Source organism: Cupressus sempervirens, chromosome 7 (genome assembly GCF_028749045.1).
Source record: "Cupressus sempervirens isolate cs-2001-9-10 chromosome 7, ASM2874904v1, whole genome shotgun sequence".
Classification (NCBI taxonomy): domain Eukaryota; kingdom Viridiplantae; phylum Streptophyta; class Pinopsida; order Cupressales; family Cupressaceae; genus Cupressus; species Cupressus sempervirens.
This window is the reverse complement of record NC_143124.1, coordinates 198,913,745-198,937,474: the sequence shown is the minus strand read 5'-3', so window position 1 is coordinate 198,937,474 and position 23,730 is coordinate 198,913,745. Positions and strand designations below refer to the sequence as shown.

Here is a 23,730-nt window from a genome sequence, read left to right as displayed (position 1 = left end):
ATATATACTGTGCAACACTTGTATACTTCATTGACATTGACTGTACCTGCAGGAAATATATATAATTCAGCAATAAAAGGAAATCTGTAAGTAAACTTTAGATGGTATTAGAGCTTGCCTAAGGAAAGATCACACTAAGTTTATTGAATCAAATTTTTACTTTAAGACAAACAATCCTCTCTCCCTACAAAATGACAAACACAATGAGATTCGAACATCACCTTGGAAGTGTTGATAACTTCGAATCCTGGAAACTTCGAGTAATGATGTTGTTAAAAGAAAACAAATTGGAATCATTTATAAAAGAGGACAGAGAGGAACTTAAAGATGATCCTGAAAAATCAGAATGGATTGAGAAAAGTGAAAAGGCAATGAAGATAATTGTAGATACTGTTCGAGACCACAGAGTACCTATTGTGGCAAAACATACCATAGCTTATCATATGTTTCGAGCTCTTGAAAATGCATTTATAATCAATAGTATTGGCAGAAAACTTGCTCTTAAAAGGTAAATGAATAGTATAAGCATGAATAAAGGAGAAACTATAAATGCTTTCTTATGAGAATCACAGACTCAAGAGATCAATTATCTGCACTTGGTTATGAAATTGAAAATCAAGAGTTATTCTTAATAGCATTAGGAGGACTTCCAAACTCATGGGAATCCTTTGTACAAGGCATAAGTGCTAGGTCTAAAATCCCTAAAATGGATCGTTTAAGATCATATTGTCTTCAAGAAGAATCAAGATTAATGATTAAGGGAAAACACAAAACCCTAGATGAAGATGTTCAAGTTCTTAATACAAATGCTCATAAGAAAGGAAAGAAAAAAAACAACAAAAGGAAAAGAAATTTTCATGGAAAAGGACAATCCAAACAGAAGAAAGATTTGTCCAAAATCCAATGCTTCAGATGTGATCTATATGGACATTATGCAATAAATTGTCCCAATAGATCTAAACCTCAAGCATCTTTTGCAAAATCTGAGAAGTCAAATGAAGGAAATGAACATGAGAAATATGCTTTCTATTCTGCATTATCCAGCCAAATATCAACTAAAAGGAATACTTGGATAGTTGATAGCGGGTCTTCCAGACACATCACTGGATATCAGGATAACCTAGAAAGCATGAAAATAGAAACAAATGAAGAAGTTACAATTGGTGATGACTTTGCACACTCGGTAAAAGGAATTGGGACCTGCACCATAAAATTGAAATCTGGAAATTCTATTCAACTTTCTAGAGTTCTCTCTGTACTAGGTATTAAGCGGAATTTAATATCTATATCCGCTCTTGAAGATGATGGTTATAAAATTGCTTTCATGGAAGGGAAAGTACTAGCATGGCCTAAAAATTCAACCTTTAAAAGGGCTCTAACAATAGGAGTACGACAAGGACTCTTATATGAGCTATGTGCTAAGACAAACCTTGCACTTGTACATGAGACCTCTAATTCAAATGAAATATGGCACAAAAGACTAGGTCATATCAACTTCTGTGCCCTAACATCAATCGAGAAGGTAGTTACTGGAATTCCCAAGTTAAAACATATTCACAATGAATCATGTAAAGGTTGTGTGTTAGGGAAAAACACTAAAAAGCCATTTCCCCATAGTTTGAGCAAAACTAAAAAAGTGTTGGAAATAGTACATTTTGATCTATGTGGGCCCATGTCTATACCATCTATAGGAGGATACTTGTACTATTTGATATTTGTTGATGATTTTTCAAGACATGGATATACTTCCTTAAATGCAAAGAATCTGAAGAGATTCTCTCTAAACTTAAAGAATTCAAAACTATCACTGAGAACTCCTTTAGTAAGAACATTAATATTTTGAGAACAGATAATGAGAAGGAGTATACTTTTGAAATATTTAAAGAGTTCTGCAAATTCACTGAGATTAAGAGGGAGTTCATAGTCCCTTACAATCCTCAACAAAATGGAGTTGCTGAAGGGAAGAACAAAACTATTGTAGAAGCTACTCGGGCCATGATTTTTGATCAAAACATAAGTATGTCTTTCTGGGCTAAACCATCCAACACAACAGTCTATATTTAGAATAGATGTCCTCACTCACATTTGGACAATAAGACTCCTGGAGAAGCATTTTTTGGAAAGAAACCTGACATCAGTCACCTAAGGATATTTGGATGTCCTGCATATGTTCATGTATCTAAGGAGAAAAGGACTAAGAACCTTCTAGAAGAAAGGGTATTCTCATTGGTTTTAGTGAAACAGTAAAAGGATAAAGAGTCTACATTCTTGGATAGAAACACATAGAACTAAGCAGAGATGTCATCTTTGAGGAAGACATTGCTTTCTGAAGAGCCAAAACCACCAATGAACTAGATACATTTAATGTATCTCCAGAAGAGACTCTTGCTCTTGAGATTCAGAGGGAGTTTCCTAAAGAGACTACAACTGAAACTGAAATCCTTCCAGAGACTCAAGATGAGAGTCTTGATCACTCTAAAAGGCCACTTTGGGCAAGGAAAATAATACAAGGAGATGGATTTGCAGCCCCTTCAGGAACCTTCCAAGAAAGCAAGAGACTAAAAAATTGACATATAATGCTTTCGTATGTGAGAGCTTGAATCCGGAACCTTCTAGCACTTCTGAAGCACTTAAACATCAAGCTTGGAAAGACGCCATGGTGGAAGAATACTAGTCTATACTAAAAAAATGATGTTTGGGACATAGTTCCAAGACCCAAGGAAAAATCTGTTGTCTTCAAAATAGCTCTTCAAAGTTAAGTATGCTACAGATGGCAGCATTGAAAAACATAAAGCTCATTTTGTGGTTAGAGGCTTTTCTCAAAAGGAAGGAATTGATTTTGAAGAAACTTTTGCACTAGTTTCTAGGTACACTTTGTTAGAGCTGTAATAGCCATTGCAGCAACGAAAGGTTGGAAAATCCATCAAATGGATGTAAAAACTGCTTTTCTTAATGGAAAGATAGAGGAAGAAGTATACTTGGAACAGCTAGAAGGATTTGTAACTCATGATGCTGCTTCTTATGTGTGTAAATTAAAGAAGGCTCTATATGGACTTAAACAGGCTCCCCAAGCCTAGTATGAAAGGATTGACAAATACCTTTTAAAGTCTTCGATTCACCAAGAACATGGCTGATCCAAATCTCTTCTTCAAAGTAACTAAAGGTGATATGTTAATTCTAATTCTTTATGTTGATGATCTTCTGATTACAGGGGAAGAACACCTTATTAATCAATGTAAGAAAGTTTTGGCTTTTGAATTCGAAATGAAGGATTTAGAAATTCTCCCTTACTTTCTTGGTTTGGAAGTACGTCAAAAGTTTGGTAATATTTTTCTACATCAAAAGAAGTACACTATTGATATTTTGAAAAGATTTGGAATGTGGGACTGTCAACCCATGTCTACACCTATGGAAACCAATCTTTACAAGCTAAAGGAAGCAAGTATTGAATCCAGACTAGTTGATTCCACCTTATATAGACAGATAATTGTGTCCTTGATGTATCTTGTAAATACTCGACTTGATATCTACTATGCATTGAATGCATTAAGTCAGTTCATGTGTGAACCTCGTAAGATTCATCTTGTCGCTTTGAAGCACATATTGAGGTATCTTCAAGGTACTATTGGGTATGAACTTAAATATGAGAATACCAGCTTGGAATTACATGGATATACTGATTCTGATTGGGCCAAAAGTGTAAAAGACCAAAAAAGCACATCAGGATGCTGCTTCAGTTTAGGATCAGCCATGATCTCCTAGATATGCAGAAAACAAGCTTCTGTTGCTCAAAGTTCTACTGAGGTAGAGTATATTGCAGTAGCTATGGGAGCTTGAGAAGCAGTGTGGCTTCGGAAGTTGCTTTCAAACTTGTTTGGTGAACCTTTGAAACCTACTATGATTCATTGTGATAATCCAAGTTGTATTAAGTTATCTGTGAATCCGGTATTTCATGATAGATCCAAACATATAGAGATTCCTTACCACTAAGTAAGAGACATGGTGGCAAAAAGAGCTATTCAATTTAATATAGGTGATCAAATTGTTGACATTCTCACCAAGGCTCTCCCTAAAGTGAAAGTTGATCATTTCAGAAAGAAACTTGGCTTGATTGAAATGTAAGTTTATGAGGTTGAGTCTCAACTTTGTAAAATTTGTATTAATAAAATAAAGATGTTTAAAGTGTAAACTCTTGTCATATGTGTGACTCCATGACTCATGGGTCTACCCTATGTTCATTATTTAAGGAGATAATCTTTTATAATGAAATATTGATTATGATAATATAAGGTGATGACTTTATTATTATTAGATTACCATCATGATGAATATCATGCAACTTGATATTCGAGGAAAGATCATGTTAGTTAAAAGAGCATGTTGATGGATATCATGTGACTTGATATCTGTTGAAGATCAATATGTTCAAATTCATGGTGGATATTATGTGACTTAATATCTATGGATGTACCATGAATTGGTATGGTGTCTTAATATCTATGGATGTACCATGAACTGGTATGGTGTATATCATGTGACTTGATATCTTTATACTCACCATAACTGAAAAGAATATCACGAGACTTGATTTTCTTATATATATCTTGAGGATATTACTTCTTATAATGAGAAAATTCAGATGCATTTTGTCTTCCCTAGCTAAGAGATAGTGTTGAGGCAAATATCTTTGGTTCAAACAATTGCACTGATCTCATGAGACCATACTCATGAATATATACATGTCGATATGCAGAATATCGATATGTATATGTACATGAATACAATCTGAGTATTCTTAATGGAGATCTCAGTATTCAAAACTGTCGATGCATATTATTATTGAAGTAATATCTCAGATTTGAATTCAATAAACAATCGTATTTTTACTGATTGTTATTGATTGCAAAAGACTTAGTTAAAGTCTTAATGACATTAGTTCTTGTTATGACTAATCATTGGGTGTGACCATTACACCGAACAGGTACATTGGTGAATGGCCATGTCTGCATTTGGAGACATGCCCATTCATCCATGTACCTGTCCTAAATCATATATATAGTATATGGCGCCCAATATTGCAACATTGAAATTGATTAATGTGTGTAGATCGAAGGCAATACAGACGCCGATCTTGAATAAATATTTATCATCATTTGCATTGAGTTTTATATATACTATGCAACTTGGCATTGACTGTACTTGCAAGAAATATACATAATTCAGTAGTAAAAGGAAATCTGTAAGTAAACTTTATAGGCACAAATTTGTATCTTGATATAATTTTCCATTTAGCATCACTAGTACCTTAGCATAAGACTTTTAACTCCATGTCATTTGTTTGTGGTCATTCGCATTGCTTTGTCATCACTAACTTCAATTACCAGACATGTAGCTTGGATGACACAGGATGCGTGTGCATCATAGAGATGTCCACAAATCTTTAGAAGTGTATAGTGTCATTGATGCATTACAAACTGCGGGAGGTCTTAGTCTACATTGTGCTGTCTTGAGTGATCAAGTTCTTGCTCCTAAGCCATATTGGCGATGGTGTTCCTATTAGTCTTAGCTCTAGGAACGTATTCTCATGCATAAGTATTTTCTAGGAGCGAACCCTTTGGACATTTCTCAATTTCCTTTGGGGGGCATGGGCTCTATGATTTGACACACTGTGAAGATTGGTGCTCAGTTGATCAAGAAAGATCTTTTTTGGATTTTTAATAGAGGCTTTGAGGCTCTATTTTGGAATGATTCTTGGGATGGAAATCCTCCTCTTTTGTCCATGTACTTGCATTTGCAGGTTCTTTGTGATTCTTTTCTTGTTGCTAGATGGGACAAGGTGGCACATTATAAGATAATCAAGAATTTGGGCCTTGTCGTTCGATATAGATGGAAGAATTATTCTAATTGTCCTCGAGGGCTTCAAAGAGGGATCAAAATGAGGTTACTTAGATTCTGGCATCTATAGAGTGCAAGTCCTTGATGGGACCTAATGTTTTGGCTTGGGGTGGTGCCTTGTTTGGGAAATACTCTGTTTTTGTCGTGTACTTGGAGCTCACTACACAAATGTTTGGAGATGCTGGGGTGCATTGGTGGAAGTAGGTTTGGATTAAATTCTCTTTATCTAAGTGCAATTTTTTCATGTGGTTGGTGGTTCACAATCATTGTCTAACGTAGGATAATCTTTGCAAGTGTGGCTTTTAGGTCTCCTCAATATGTCTTGTGTATAGTAATGATGAGGAGTCTATCTCCCATCGTTTCTTTTAGTACACTTTTCTCATGCAAATTTGACACTTTTGGTGGAATGCTTGGTGCTGCCCCTATTGGCATGTTTCTTCTTTGTTGAGTTTTGGGATTGCTTGGGGTACTCTCCTTGTAAAACCTCTTTTCTTCAAGTTGCTTGGACTATTGGTGTTTCCTTTATTCTTTGGCATGTTTGGTTGAAGAGGAATAAGACTTTTTCTGATGTTAGGATCAGGATCATGCACCTGTGGTTGGAAATTATCTACTCTCTTCGTGAGACAACTCTGGCTAATCCTTTGTTGAATGGAGGTATGTGTTGGCTCCTGATTTGACATGATTTCAAATACCTTTTGAAGTGGTAGGGGAAAAACTAGGTATCAGCTACAGATCATAATAGATATCCCCACACAAATCAATAGGACCAATTAACAAGACTTAGCAGTCTTCTCCCCTTTGAATTCTACAGGATTTAGGCGGGTATATCTAGGAATTCTTTATATTTCTTTCTTGACAACAACACCAGTGAATTCCCTCTTTATAGCAGACGTCTGCCTTCAATTCTTCTAACTTATAGATTACACAAGGGATATAATTCAACTACTATTCTATGCCCTAGATCTTTATCCTAAATCAAGCATATGCTATCTTTCAAGATCTACAAACAAAAAACATAAGACATTTGACTTTGATTTATGAAATTTAATACTGTGCAACCTTTCAAGATCTATTTATTACCAACTAATGATTAGTGCTTTATCCTTTTTGCAATTTACTCACAGAGCTTGAACATACTCCAATGGATCTATCTCTCTCACTTTGTGAGAAGAACATCAATACTCAATTCCAAACCCTATACTTATTAGATCTCTTTGTGATATTTCCAATTCCCTTAAATCACATCAAGCATTTACATAATCATTTTGATTAACAACAAAACATGAACTAAGGTATAACACTAAAATAATCATAACTGGAGCTTAGAATACTTGTCCTTAAGCTTCAGAAAATTGGAAAATAACATAAAAAGAGACAAGATCAGAATTGGGCATTCAATATACTTCTTCCTTTGTATTTATTTTGCTTGAAAATAATACAGTCCTTATATTGAAACTCTGTGAGTATCAACTCAAAATAGATATGCTACTTTGTACTTTACCATTCTAAATCAGAAAATAATACATAGTAAATGGACTGACTTTGAGAAAAACATAGAAAATTCTATTCTCTCCAAAATTCTCGGACCATTCTCTAGCCCTGGGAACTCACTCATATAGCTGAGTTGCAAGAAGCTTCAGGCATAGAGACTAAGACACGTCATCTTTTAATTGCACATACCATCTTGTTACAAACAAACATGCGACTACTTTAGAAAAGTGCATGTTGTTAGCGACCAACAATCTGATGTGACATTATTGGGGTCACGTGCTTGGTTATTATTACAACTTTTACCCAAGTTATTTCTTACAAAAGGGAAAAACAGGATCCAAAGGTTATTTACTCTGGTGGGTTCTCATGGTTTGAGTCATCATTTGGGGTCACATGCTTGGTTATTATTCCAACTTTTACCCAAGTTATTTCTTACAAAAGGGAAAACAGGATCCAAAACTTATTTACTCTGGTGGGTTCTCGTGATTTGAGTCGTCATTTGGAATATACTTTTTTACCTACTCATGGTACTCATCATCACTTGGCCATGTGTGTCCTAGAATCTGATCTACCACCTGCCTGTAGGGGTTCTATTTTACTGTAGCCTGGGTAATTTCCTTTTCAAAATTTCCATAAAATACATCTAAGTTAACCAACTTGGAAATGTATTCCTCATAAGTGTCATATCCATATTTTCTGCTATAATCTTCACCATGTCATTTACTTTGGTGATGGCCCCATTCCTCCAATTAGCAAATTCCTTAATATCCTTGTTATTATCCAAAAGTGGGGGTACCAAGGTGTCTTGAAAGCCTTCTATCATATTTTTCAATTCTGTCAATTTACTTTCAATGTAGTCAGGTAATAATGAGAAATTCTTAAGTGATTTGACAATCTTGGCTGTAGACATAGCATTTTGAGGAGCATTAGGATCTATCCTCACACATAATTCTACCTTTTTCATCTTTTCAATCCTACTAACCCACTTTTGGTATGTTGGCTTAACCAACTTTCTATCATCCTCCATTTTGCTGGTGGCCAAGTACAATATCTTGCATACTTCATGGAGTTTGAACAACCTGGAATTTATCTTTTCATGTAACATCATTAATGCGGTTCTAACAATAACCTCTTTTTCATAATCAGATTTCTCTTTATCATTTTGCAACTGCATCTTCAAATCCACCACCTCCATTATTAAAGCATCATTATTTTTACCTCTTTTGATATGAGTTTGTTGTAATTGAACTGTTCAAACCAATGACACTATACTCAACTGTTTGGATGGGCTTTCTTGACCTTTACCTGATGACTCATTGATATTAGAGCCTTTGGTTGCCTCTAACTCATCTATTCTCTTTTTCAACAAATTTATTTTATCTTGCTGATTAAAATTTTCTTTTGTCCTTTTGCTCATATGCTGAAAGCATATGGTTGTATCTCTCCTGCAACTTCTCTTATCTTATTTCTGTTCCTTCTGCAACATTATGAACATAGGCAACATGTTCCTACAAGTTCTTAGTGGAATGAGAAAGTTTAGCATCCTCCACTCTCTGTAAAGCCACACTCCCTCTGACTCCACTGTCATCATCAACATTTTGACCAGAAGAAGAAGGTAAGAAAGACAAAGTAGCTAAAACAGCTAAATCTTCACTGCAGTACATTTGAGATGTGGACCTTTCAGCTTCCTTCTTAGGCCTCTTTAATCTCATGTCTTTCATGATTGAATCATATGCTATTGCATCAGCAATATTGAGATTCGGCAGTAATTGGATCCCTGGTTCTTTGACAATTTTCCTCCCTTCTTCCGAGGTAAGAGCTTCAAATGTAATCATCATTTCATGCTGCACTTCTTGAGCGAGGTCATCAGGATCAGCATTTGACCTTTGTATTCTTTTCTCTTCAACTTTTTAAAGACATTTCCCCCTATAATATTGTCATAACAATTGCTTGAAGGGACTGACTTGACAAATTCATCATCAGTTACATCTAGCTTACAAGACTCTATTCTCAATTTCCTTGGGAAGAGTCCTTTTATCTCTTGTGTTGTGAGTCGTTTTATCTCGTGTTGTGATATCAAAAATTGGTGCCCTAGGAACTTGAAGATCTCTCCCTGCTAACCCTTCTTCAGGGACATAGATGTATTTTTCTTCTCATAGATGTATTGAGTATTCAATCCCTCCAATTGTTCCTCACCCTGAATGTTTTCTGTATCCCTTGGGGCCTCTCTTTCACCAGCCTCTCTTTCATCAGGTATATCATGATGATGTCTTTCATGTGGTGAGGCTATAGCAGGTGGTCTTGGAGATTCTGGAGAAGGAGATCTTCTTACTGGGTCTTCTGCCTCTAGAGCTTCTAGACTTACTATCTCAACTGTCCTTAACAGTTGGTCTCTTTTCTAGTTTCCTTTTTTAATATACTCTTAAACCCTCTAGAGTTTTAGTCTTCTTCTTTGACTCACCACCATGAGTTACTGACTTTTCTCTCATCCTCTTCCGTCCTCTTCCTTCTTTAGGGACTATATCAGCAGATTGCAATAACACATTTAAACATCTTGCATCATCTACCAAAGTTACCTTTGTCTTCTTTGTGTTTCCCAACTTTCTGTTTATGGTATCATGTATACTCAAGAAATTATCAAAAATCATTTTCAACTTCTGATCCAGGCCTTTTGATGCAGTGCAAGGCAGGACAATCCCCAAAGGAGATGTCCTAGCCCCTAGCAAATAACCACACAGCAGAAGCACAATACAAGATACAAGATCTGATACCAATTCACAACTCTTTATTCATAAAATAACTAATTACATGCAATGTGCCCGGCTGTAAGGCCTTCTGGGTTAGGGCTAAATACAAAGCAATTGCAATAGTTCTACAAGATCCCTCAAGATCCAAATCCAAACCCAAAATCTAGCTAGTCCAAAACCACACGGTAGAAGCCTCCAAGGAAGATCTAAACTTGTGCTTGCAAGCCCATCAAGCAATCTCCTTGTTTCCCAAGCCTTAGCTACTAGCTCTTCAAAGTTCGCTCTTCTGCCACATCCCCTTCTTCAAGCTAGATGATTATGACTTAAGACTCCACAAGACCCCCTTACTTATGCCCAACTAAGCCACAAGTTGGCCTAGTAAGTTGCAAATTAAATAAAGCCTTACATTAAATGCATATTAAGCCACAAGTCGGCTCACAACAAACATTAAATACATAACATAAATTAAATACTTAGGACAGGCCCCAAGTTTACAGTGCATAACTAACTCATAAGACCACATAAAAATACGTGCACTTAGACATAGGTCCACGTGCCATCCAACTATCCAAATCCAAGAGTGCACACTCCAAACTCCCTTGGATCGAAGCTCACGAATACAATCTCCAAAGTTCTGCCAATAAATCAGGAACCTATGACCAACCGTCACCAAAATAGCTCTAACTCCAAGACGATGAATCCAATTATAACGTGCACTTAATGAAAGGTTCCCTAGTATGCCTCAAACATATCCCCAACCGCGCGAATCATCTCCACAAACTCGAGCACGAAGCCCCTGCATACAGGATTGCAAACTTCCCTAGGATGCTCCTACATCAGATACCCTAGGTATGAAGAAAAGATGTTCTTAATCGCTGGAAGAACACCTTTCAAGGTTCAACACATAAACCCCAAATTGGTTCTTCACATACATGTCCTCCACAACATCAACTTGTACACTCTTTCCTTTATTCTTCTTCTACAATTGCCATTTTCACATCTGTCTTCGGTGCACAATAGGTTTTCTTTCCACGCTGATCTCTAACCCTTTTAGAATCCTTCAACTCAACTTGGCTACCAATACTTAGGTTCCTCCTACCGAGTTCTTCGTTCTGCAAAGGAATTAGGGAATGCTTCTTACCACCTTTCTTAATAGTAATCACATTCTTGACATATAGAAATCAACAAGACATTGTTCCCTCACTTCCAAAACATGTTCATCTTGTAACTAGCCAAACCTATAAGGACAAGGATGTCATACCCTCCTCAGACCAAGTTTTTGAACCATCTCTTCAGCAACTAGGTTATCAGTACTACCACCATCTACAGTCACATTATAGATCTTACCTCTAGACTTACAATGAGTCCTTAATAAATTCCACCTTCGACAAGGTTCCAATGTCTTCTTTCCAAGCAACACTCTTCGAATCAGCAAGTAATCCCCATCTTGCTCAGGCTCATTCACCAAGTCTTTGACCTCTTGCACCGCAACACTTCCTCTGTGACTAGCCTTAGGAAATTCATAAGCTCTATGTCCTTCATGACATCTGTGGCAAGTACCCTTAAATGCACCTTTGTTTTTTCTCTTCCTCTGTTCAATAGGATTCGGTTCATCTGCAACAATTTGTTTGTTCTTCACCAAGTGATCTAGCTTCTCCTTTCCTTGAGGATTACCTTGATGTCTCCTCTTCAACTTCTCTTCTTCTCTTAAAGCATAGTATCCTCAACTGAAGTAATATTCAGCATACCAACCTCATCCCGAATATTAAATCTCAAACCATTAATATATCTAGCCACCTTATCCTTAGACAATTCTCTATGTCCAAACCGAATAGTCAACTTGTAGAACTCCTCTGTATAATCCTTTATAGACATATCTTTTTGCTTCAGATTCTGTAACTTCTTAAACAACTCAAGTTCATAATCAACAGGAATGAACTTAGCTTTCAATTTAGTCACCATCAACCTCCATCTAATGATCTTCATTTCACCTTCTTCTCGATCTTGCTACAATTCTTTCCACCAAAGAGCAGCATGTCCTTTCAACTTAGTTTGTGCGAACCTCACTCTGAGCAGATCTTCAATATCCTCTAACTCAAAGTAATCTTCCAATTCACCAATCCAATCAATCAGATCATCACGATTCAAAGACCTGAAAAATTAGAAACCTCCATCTTATGCTTTAGCTTCAACTGAGATCCAGGTCTAACAAACTAACCGGCCCTATTTCCCATAGGTCTCTCAACTCGATCAGTTCTATCTTCACTATTTGATCCAGCAACCTCGAAGTCTTCAACAACTTCCTCATAACCATCTTCGGTACCCATATGCCGAGGTACACCACCTAAAGCACTTACAATCTCGACAACCATATCTCTCTTCATTAGCGCCATCTTCTCTGAGAGCCTTGCTTCCGCTACATCACAGAGATCATCAATCACACTAGGGTCCAATCTTTTCGGAGGCATCTTCCAAGATCTTCGCAAACCCTCTGCAATAATCAACCAGATCCAACCTTCACTCTGATACCACTTGATGCAGTGCAAGGTAGGAGAATCTCTAAAGGGGATGTCCTAGCCCCCAATAGATAACCACATAGCGAAAACACAATACAAGATACAAGATTTGATACCAATTCACAACTCTTTATTCATAAAATAATTGATTACATTCAATGTGCCCTACTGTAAGGCCTTCTGGGTTAGGGCTAAATACAAAGCAATTGCAATAGTTTTGCAAGATCCCTCAAGATCCAAATCCAAACCCAAAACCTAGCTAGTCTAGAACCACACTCTAGTAGAAACCTCCAAGGAAGATCTAAATTTGTGCTCGCAAGCCCACCAAGCAATCTCCTTGTTTCCCAAGCTTTAACTACTAGCTTTTCAAAGTTTTCTCTTCTGCCACATCCTCTTCTCCAAGCTGGATGATTATGACTTAAGACTCCAGAAGACCCCCTTACTTATACCCAACTAAGCCACAAGTCGGCCTAGTAAGTTACAAATTAAATAAAACCTTACATTAAATGCATATTTAAGCCACAAGTCAGCTCACAACAAACATTAAATACATAACATAAATTAATTACTTAGGATAGGCCCCAAGTTTACAATGCATAACTAACTCATAAGACCACATAAAAATACGTGCACTTGGACATAGGTCCACGTGCCATCCAACTATCCAATCCAAGAGCACACACACCGACTCGCTCGGATTGAAGCTCACGAATACAATCTCCAAAGTTCTGCCAATAAATCAAGAACCCACAACCAATAGTCACCAAAATAGCTCTAACTCCAAGACGATGAATCCAATTATCACATGCACTTAAGGAAAGGTTCCCTAGTATGCCTCAAACATATCCCCAACCGCACGAATCATAACTCCACAAACTCGAGCACGAAGCCCCTGCATACAGGATTGTTGACTTCCCTAGGATGCTCTTGCATCAACCTTACAATTTGAGAGTGGATCATAACTTGGATCCTCCTCTCGACTTTCCCCTAATATCTCCTGGTATGTATGCCAATATGCTTTCTTTCTTCCCTGAGATTTCAAATCTTCATCATTTATGATGATGTCCTCTGGATAATCAAATTCATGTTTACCCCTAGGTGCCTTGTTGACCTTGCACATTAATCTTTCATAGAAACCCTCTATGTCATTCAGCCTTTTTGAACCAACTTCCAAATTGTATGGTCTAAGCAACTTCACTAGATCATTCCTTCCCTCTTTAATGATTGCAAAGTGGTGAAAAACTGTAAGATCAGGAAAGAAAGTTTCTTTTTGGGCTTTCTTTGGTAGGAAATCAATATCTTGAAGTATGGCAATCTGCCTCATGACTTCAAGAAAACCAATCCTCAATGGAAACATATTTGAGCAACACAAAAGACTTTCCTAGAAATCCATATATTATGATAATTGTGGTATGAGGGTAAAAATATATATCCCCTCATTGATGACACATCTTTGGTTTTGTATTAAAATCAACTGGCCTCAAGAAAATTCTCAAAGATCAAGTAAAATCACTAACAACTGGTAGAATCCTTTTTCTGAGGGCAAATCCAAAATCATTTTCAAATAACACAAAACTGAAATCCTTCCAATCCATTGACAAGATGGTGGACAATAACTAAACAGGTAACACTTCATCATCCTTTTCAGATTCCAGAGCCATACATTGTGCAAAGTAATCTTTGTAATGAAAAAGAATCATATGAATGAGCAATGAATACCATCTAAAATCTGTTGATTCCCCTCTCTTCAATGCTGCCAGTCCCTTATTGATATTTGCGTCAAGATACTTGGGGAAATCATAAATTACTGTATCTCCATACTTTTGAATCTCAAGACACATCCACATTGTAGATTTACTGAATTTCCTTCTATTTGTCAATCCTAATACCTATGGTGTGTGATATGGCTAGAGGTGTCAATTTGATTCGATCTACCTCTTTTAAGAAAGAAACTATCAATTTTCGTTGCATGTCAACCCCTGCTTGATCAAAAGCTTCCTCAAACATTTTAAAATCTATTCTATCAGTTACATCTTCGGCTGGATGGAGACCAAAAGCTTCTCTAATGGAATCAATGTCTAATTTCAATAAAACTTCCCCACTTATGTCCCTAATTATGTATAAAATCGGGTCATATCTGTCCATCGGCTCCAATAGTAGGCCAATATTGAGGAAAATAGTGGGCACTATCAGTTTACTGAAGTCATACTCCTAGATATTACTTAAAGGGCTTCTTGAATTAGCTTGACCATAGCACCATCTAAAAACTTCTAAATCTTTGGTTGGCATATTTGTGTCACAGACATTTCATACTTATCCTTCAAGCTTGGGCACACTTCATTCTTCAAAGTTTTCAATATCTCAACTACTTCCCGAACTTCTTTGGACATAGTAATTGTTCAACAAAGTCATCTTGTAATCTTCTATCTTCATATTTGAATTTTCTTGAGTACTTCAGTCGCATCTGCTCAATTACATGGTATTTATGCAACTAGGGTTTATTTAGGGCTTTAACAATCAGTGCAAAATCCCACAGCAACTTAAAATTTCATAATTTGAAATACAGAGAAAAGAATCTGTTTGCTTACTTGGTATTCTACTCAATCACAGAGCCACCCTGAAATTGACTTCTAAAATTTCTTTGAGCTTGGTTGTCGCAATTCAAAGACTCCACATGCATAAACTGAAAACTTGAAACAAAAAGTTAGCTCTTAAAATCTTCGTAATAGCATTAAAACCATGAATTCGTGCAGAAAAACCTATTACTCATTTGTGTAGAGAAAAACCCGTCTTTATTGTCCCAATACCAAGTATGAATGTCTGTTGTGGATCTTCTTCCAACTTACATTTGACGGCTGCAATCTTCCTTTGACATTCTCTAACTATCCTTTTCACCCTCAAGGACCCATCATCAATCAATAAGAAATAAGAAAAGTGATCACGTAAGCTCTTTTGAAAATTTCACGCATTCAAGTGGATGGGACACGTGTCTTCATTGCGCTTTATCGCCATATAAATGCTAAAACCTTGCGATAATAGGCGAATTGTTGATCTCCTTTTTATTTCTAAACATATGGACGACTCATCTTTATCATGTGATTATGTCCCCACCATTTATTTCCTCCACTTGCACAATTCTTCCTTTTAAGTAGCAATGGAATACTACGGCACGGGGTAGACACATGGAAGCAGCGCACTTCATCGCCATGAGGATGCCAATTCCTCATGAGACAACGCGAGCTATTCGATTATTTTAGAATTAAAATTGCAAATGCTTAAGTAATCAGACTCGCCAACAATGTCCATATGGCCCAATCATATGCCAGGTCCCTGCTAGCTCCTTAGGTCCTACTGGAAACTTTTCTATCGATCAAAACCACGTGTCATGATTTCGCTAACTCGCTATTCCATATATCAGAAATGCGAAAATGCGATAGCCGTTGATTCAAAGAAGAGAGGACCCAATGTATATAAAAGAAAACTTAATCCTCGTGTCCACTTGGCAACATCTTGGCGTCTCCATTTGTATGATTCATACCACAGACCCATTCATACTGGCTGATTTGGATGTAAGTGGACCAATCAGAATGTAATGAACCCTTGTTGGAAATGATCCCACCGAACAACTTGAGCTTGGGTGTATTCAACACGGTAAGATCTCGCTTTCTTGCTACAAATATTGTTAGGGCTCGCAGTTAACGAGGACCGTTGATTGGTATCTTTATATTGAGAAGACACGGGCCCATCTCCTGGACATGTGTCTACATCCCACTACATCGCCACACAGAGAAAGACATCTTGCGAACAAGTAGTGGCTATTGATTTGGTTCGGCTGCTGGCTTAAAAAGAAGAGTGTCTGGTCCTGCCATCAACCATGTGGAAACATCGTGAATTCTCGTTAAAAGAACAGTTAGATCTTGTGAAGAAACACTCATTGTTGATTTTAGGTCCCACCATTTCATGCGCATAAAACCAATTAATGTTTAGGATGGAAAGGATCAAGAAAATAAGAAACCTAAAAGGAAGAGAGGACTCTTACTCAGAAAAAACACACCAACAGTATGCACCCTAAGGATGTTATTTGTAATCAAAGAGGGGTTCTACTCTTTGTTGGTCAGCGGTATAGTAGTAGGACAAGATGTCCTTTGCAACGAGTCAATTGTGCGGGGCATTGGACTCCTCTGTGTGGAGTTTTAAAAATCAATTTTGATGGTTCATCTTGGTGGAATCCATAACTTGTAGGCATTTGTGGAGTTGGGTGAAGTAGTTTTGGTGAAGTCTAGTTTCTTTTCTCTGTATACAAGGGCTTTTATACTAATAATTTCATGGAGGCTCTTGCTATCTTGTTTTTAATTGGATGATAGTGTGGCGACCATAATTAGGGTTTATAATGGGTAAATCTTGACCCTCGATCTTGAATTGATCTTGGTCCTTCATTGTAATTGAACAACTATAAAGGCCAAGGCCCTTTCATTTGTAATAGTTAGTTAGCAGCCAAAATAGAGTAAGGGAAATAGTTAGTACTAGAAATAGAGCAATCAATGAGATTTTATGAAATATTTTCCATAATGCTATTAAAGTGATGATTCATTGTTGGTCTTCATGGTCGATTACTTAATGTTTCTTTGAAGTTTTGCATGGTTTCTTCAGTCCCTTACGTAGATTATATTTCATTTCATGTTAAGTAGAAGTAGAAGTAGATGGATGGAAGATATTGTTGAATGGTGATTAATGGTGAAGGTAGTGGTCATACCTTTTGGTACTTGTTGATTGTAAGTAACAACTCAAGGTTAGATTTGGGCCTAAATTGCAAGTGTTTAAATTTTATTGGAAATGTTCATTTAGATTGCGCCTTCATAGGATATTTGGATGAGCATTAACAATGTGAAAATCATTCCCACATCTACAGAAGATAGCAACCTCCTATGGCTAGTTGGTACGATGAAGCAAGGATTGGTTAGAGGCTTACCCCACCATCAACATTTGTCTTGCATTCCTAGAGTAGAATAACTTTCTCTAAACCCTTTCCTTAAAGTTGTTTGATTTGAAGAAGTTAATTTGATATCCATTGAATAAATAACGTAAGTCCTTTTGTGATAACCAACATATCACATCAATACAACTACGTGAAAGTCCACTATTATGAAGGAACCTTGAGGTCGCCTCATTTGATCACACAACTCAGCTACATTGTGTAGCATATGAACTTTCTTATTTAAGAGAGATTTGAAAATTTGGTATTTCATCTTGGACTACCAAGTATTCAATTCGGTATGTTGGAATGGAATAAAAGTCACTTCAACAAGTCCTTATGCATATCAATTTTCCAACTCCACTTATTTAAAAAAAAAAAGAGAAAGTGGGGTAGAAAGTCCTTGTGGATAGGGATTTTTCCTTTGTCCTTGAAAGGGTCTTTTTTTTTTTCTATGAAGCTCTATACTTATAATATATTTGAACATGAAGTGGGGAGAGTCCTCATGGTTAATGAATCTATATTTTGTCCCTGTGCATATAGAGTTTGCCTCAATCCCTGAGTGCATTGTTTTTCCTCTTTAGAACTTCTTTGTGAATAAATAAAAACATGGAGTCTTGATTGTATATGTCCCTAAGAGGGATGATTCTCCTTGTTATGGACAAGGAGATAAGGGTCCTTTAAGCACTCGAATATCCTCTTTGAGGGAGAATTGGGGAGATGAAGTTGAGGAATACTGAAATTAAGTTTGTCCTCCTATTCATTGATTTTCCACCATGGATACTTATACTATTTCAAGTAGGGAAATTTTAAGAATTTTACTTGTCCTTGTGGAGGTCATTTTTCCACCAGCCCCATGAAGTTGAACATCTGAAGATAAAAAATTATAAAAATGCAAGCAATTCTCCTCGAAATCAAAAGTCCATCTCTAGAATGGAATGAAAAACAGAAACAAATTGGCAAATCAAAAAATTGAAGGATTGGAGGTGGAAATTGAGTAATCAATGAAATGAATAGAACTTTTTCTGCACAAGTTTTGAAATCAATTCTTAATATGCAATTTTAATCCCACATTGATTGTGTGAGGGGGACCCAAGCCAAAAACACCTTTAAAAGACCACCAAAAATAGAAAATAAATTACAATATAAATGGGTTAACCAAGGCTTTTAGTCAAAAGTGGAGTTGGACAATTTGTGAAAGAGGTGAAAGCAAGAAAAGGAGGAGCTGCTAAGAAGCAAAGCCTGAGAAAATGTAGCTACAGCCATCATAAAGCCTGCTAGCATCGAGTGTCAAAGTCTGAAATCTGAAGGTGCCAATAGGAAATCATTGCAAGAGAAGAGAACTCAAGACATAGGCAGTGCTGGGAGGTGAAGTCTTCAGACTAAGGATTGAGAGTTTCCATAAGAGGCTACAAGTTCTGTGAGAAAAATCAGAAATTCCAAAGTTGGTCGTGAGGATATATAAGAGATAGAACTGGACCCAAGTGAAATCACTGCAAACAACAAGAAATTTAAATCCCATCAAGTGAACATAGACAGCTGAAAGAGAAGTCTGCAGACCTTAAATCTGGATGTTTGATTTTCTTTGAGAAAAAAGCAGAGGTCATCAAGATGCTCACAAGGTGATTTGGAAGACACACCAGACCTCAAACACAAGGTTTTCGCATGGCATCTGAATGGAGAGGAAGCTGTAAGTATTTTCAAACTTAAGTCTGAAAATGCCCAACAGGTTCAATTGTTTTTGGAAAACTTCTAAGTCATTAATTGAAATTCCTATCAGAATTCATTGCAAGCTTCTAGAGGATCCTTTTGGCAAAGGAATCTCTTAGTTTTGCAGAAACACTCACCAAGGTAGAACATGTCAATTAATTGGATGATTTGGTAAGTTCAAATCCCTAGTTTCGGGAATGGGATGACTTTAGACTCATTCTCAGAATTTGTCTCACAAACCACTCCAATCCTAAGACATGTTCTTCCATTATCAGACCTCACAATGCGTGTTTGAGATGATATGGAGCATAGATTAATTTTTTCGCTGAGAAGTGCCCGATATCTCTCTGCTTCTCATGAGAAGTTTCACAAAATGGGAAATAACAAAGTTTTCTCGCTGAGAATTCTAGCCGAGAAGGTGTCTTCTCTGCCACGTCTTCCCAACTTATTTCGATCAGTAGCATACTTCTCACTGGCGGCGGCATTAAAATTGTGATGCCCATATTTGTATTCAATTTGCATTTTTGAGCATTTCGAGGACAGAAGGGTTTGGAGGAGACAAATAGTGTTTGGCAGCCTTGTAGATCGATTTAAAACTCCCAATATATTCCCAAGAAGTTACTGATTTATCTCCGATATTTGCTGAGAAAACCTTTTTTGGTCTTGCCGATAAGTGGCAGAGAACAGGATTTTGAACTATGATATGTAGCAATTCGGTGCATTGATTTTAGGTATTCTTTTACACGTTGCAGGTCTGTCCTCAGAAAAATCAGAGTTTATGCATTGATAAGAGGGGCTGATCTGTGTATCTGGAAGTTCAAATTGTAAATGAAATATAGATCGATTGGAGGAGATTGAACTTAATATTCTTGCAAAGTGATTTACTGATTTTGGTCTGAATCTGATATAGTTTGTATTCTTCTTTTGCAGAGACTGCTGTTATGATAATAGCAGATATAAACTTCTATTATTTTCAACCTGTGAGGGAGATGTATTCAGATTTAATTCTTAAGACTGAGATTATTGATTGCCTTGTATTGATGATAATCTGCTGTCTAAGAATGCAATATATATATGACAAGAAGAGGCATTCTCATGTAGCGGCATGAGTCTATGTGGCTTATGCCACGTAGGGTCATGAGCCTACATGTTCATACCTTTCCTAAATCACTTAACATAAACTGCCGATAACAAGGTAGTATAACTAAGACTGCTGATAGTCCAAAGTAATCAGTGATAATGAGAACCGATAGTCCAATGTGATCGGTGATAATGAGAACCAATACTACATTGAGCACGATTCTGTTTTAGAACAGTATTTCATTCAATAATAATGGTCGGTCATTTGACATTTGATAAAAATATAATGTTTTAATATATATATATATATGTTCAATCAATAATTTATTTATTTTATTATTAATCATCAAATGTTAAATGTACTTTGTTAGGTTTACTTCAATTAACTACGAGGGTAACGTTCTCAACACAAATAAGCCAATTTAATCATGATTTTGAAGTCACAACAGTCCGATTACACCTATTTGCAGACTTAGTTCCCAGACTTTTGTCTCCAAACATTTGTCCTTAGAATATTTCTCGAACTTCATAACTTCAAAATTCTGATTATTCTAAATTTTAAGCAGCAAAAGGACTATTTTGTCCTCTTACTTGTCTTCAGACAGTCTGCAGACCTAAAAGTTCAGACTAGTCCTCAGACTTCAAATCTTTCAAATTGTATTTCAAGTTTCGTTTTCAGCCTCTGAGTATGATTTTTCTAAGCTAGAAACTTACAAATTAATGGTAAAACCAAGAGATTAAGGATTTCCTTACGAGATCATTAACTTACACCTTCTTCTCTTTTGTAGGAGTGATTGCATGAGACATTGATAAGCAAGGAGGGCAAGGATGGAACAGTCAAGAGAGTTCAGTGAATCAGAAAGACCTTATACGAGTCAATCTTCTACTCAGAAGCTAAGGTGTGCAAAACAGGGACTAGGCTATAAGGTCACTCGTGTTTCTATGCAAGTCAACTTTCCACTTGATTAAATGCTTGAAGAACAAGGACTATCTTATAGGGAGATCAAGTTGTCCCTATTCACATCAATTTTCCATAAGTATCATGTAGGATTCTATTCAAGAACAAAGAACAAGTTGTTAGGGAATCCAATTTGTCCCTATGAGGGATCAAGGCTAAGGGATTTTGAGCCAAGGAGGTCATGGATAAAGTTATCAAGGATGTCCTAAACAATGGGGAAGGTGGACCTTACCACGTGAGGATGATTAAGTTATGCAAATAGGAAAGGTCTACATATTGTTGATAAACATGGATCAATTTCTGCAAATGTAATTACACTGCCATTGTTACAAGTGTGTTCCAAATGCAGATCCCAATCTCTTATAAATATAAGAGTAGAAGACATGTCTCATGAAGAGACATGTCTCTATGATTAATCATTATTAGTTATTATATTAACAATATAAATCACAATATAACATATATATATATAGTATAATTATAACATTATATATATAATATATTATATCAACATTGTATCTTATGATTAAATCAGTCTGACTGTAGCTATAATCTTAACACTCCCTCTTAAGCTAGGGAGGATTTGTTATGGAACACATTATGCTCTCAAGCATATGGAGATATATCATCTCAATGTGATATTCCTGGAATGGCATATCAACACATCCATCAACATATATGTTATCTTTCAATAAAATCTGAAGTATGATTCATTCAGAATTATTAATCATATGATATATCATAGAGAGCTGTCTATTATTTGAACTCCAACACCCCAGAACAACTGAATATAGTCTATTAGATAACACCCTTCATATTAGGATAACAATAAAGTATCCAATATCACATGTATAACATATATATATATATATATATATATATATATACACACACAGAAAGGTAGGATTTGGTATGGAACACGTTATGCTCTCAAGCATATGGAGATATATCATCTCAATGTGATATTCCTGGAATGGCATATCAACACATCCATCAACATATATGTTATCTTTCAATAAAATCTGAAGTATGATTCATCCAAAATTATTAATCATATGATATATCATAGAGAGCTGTCTATTATTTGAACTCCAACACCCCAGAACAACTGAATGTATTCTATTAGATAACACCCTCGATATTAGGATAACAATAAAGTATCCAATATCACATGTTTAACATATATATATATATATATATATATATGAAGTCCATCTTGATAAGTAATCATGACTTCCAATACATTTCAGAACAACAATTTAATGTAGCTTGTAATGGTAATAGATCAAGAATAATTATTTCAATATCATGATATTAGACACAATCTGGAACAACAAGTAATGAAGTCAATCATGATATGAGTGTTATCACAATCCCCGACCAATTTGGAACTAGATTAGTGATAATCAAAAACTTAACATCAAAATTTCTAGGCTTAATCTTGATGTACACATTATCCTTGGTATCATTATCTCTATTATTATTATATGCTCCCTCTTCAATACTATTGTGATGTCCCCAAGTAGGGACATCTCCAAATTTCCTTAATTCTTTATATTTGCGCTATTTGATAGTCATAATTGAATTGTTTGGCGAACATCATTATACTGCTTATTGTTTTTCTATGTCTAATTCAATGGTTATGAATACAAAGTGGTATGCGCTTTATATAGTCATAATCCAAAGTTCATGATTATCTCTTCTTATGAAGATTATCAAAATATTTTATATTCTCTTATTAATATTATCTCCTATTTGACTTCTATCATTAATAGGATCATATGGTAATGATTTACTCTATCTGATTTGTATCGTTGTCCTATTCTTCTTGGCAAATCTCCTTAATCCAAATTTTTATATATAATTGATTATATCTTCCTTATTCCAATTATTAATTGACTTTGGTCCACACTTGTGTTAATAGACTTGAATTTGCATTATGCTGAATCGATATGTCGTGAGTCTTTTACTGATGCCCCAAACAATGAATCACTGAAACATATATTTCCTTCTTCAATGAATTCCTACCATTCCTCCTCGGGAATCAGATATACGATGATTATATATTGATTGTTAGATGATTGCGTCTATGGGTGGTTATTCTTCTCCTCTCCATTGTTTCAAAAATGAAAGGTTACTATTAGATAAAGATGTCAGTCCTTGATAGTTTGTTTGTTGTTCCCTTTGATTTATCTCTTATACGTGATTATTGTGTGTCTGTATATCTCCAGTTGTTGTTTTTTCACCACCGTTGTATAGTCTGTGGCTTGTTCCTCCTCCCAAATGCTTCATATTCCTTTGTCTACCTACGATGTCCTCTCTTCATTCTCTTATCGGTGATAGCTGTTGCAGTACCGCCCG

At 36.1% G+C, this 23,730-nt stretch overlaps 1 protein-coding gene across 2 annotated transcripts in view; it reads left to right on the top strand.

The window, feature by feature from the left end:
* Positions 1-23,730, top strand: part of LOC149546177 (exosome complex exonuclease) — a 110,038-nt gene that overhangs the window by 32,380 nt on the left and 53,928 nt on the right. Inside the window, exon 3 of one of the 2 annotated variants that reach the window (XM_089791042.1) lies at positions 21,200-21,310. The exons of the other annotated variant lie outside the window; for it this stretch is intronic. The gene's annotated coding sequence lies outside the window, so the exon portion shown is untranslated. The remainder of the gene's footprint in view (positions 1-21,199; positions 21,311-23,730) is intronic. 2 annotated transcript variants of the gene reach the window in all.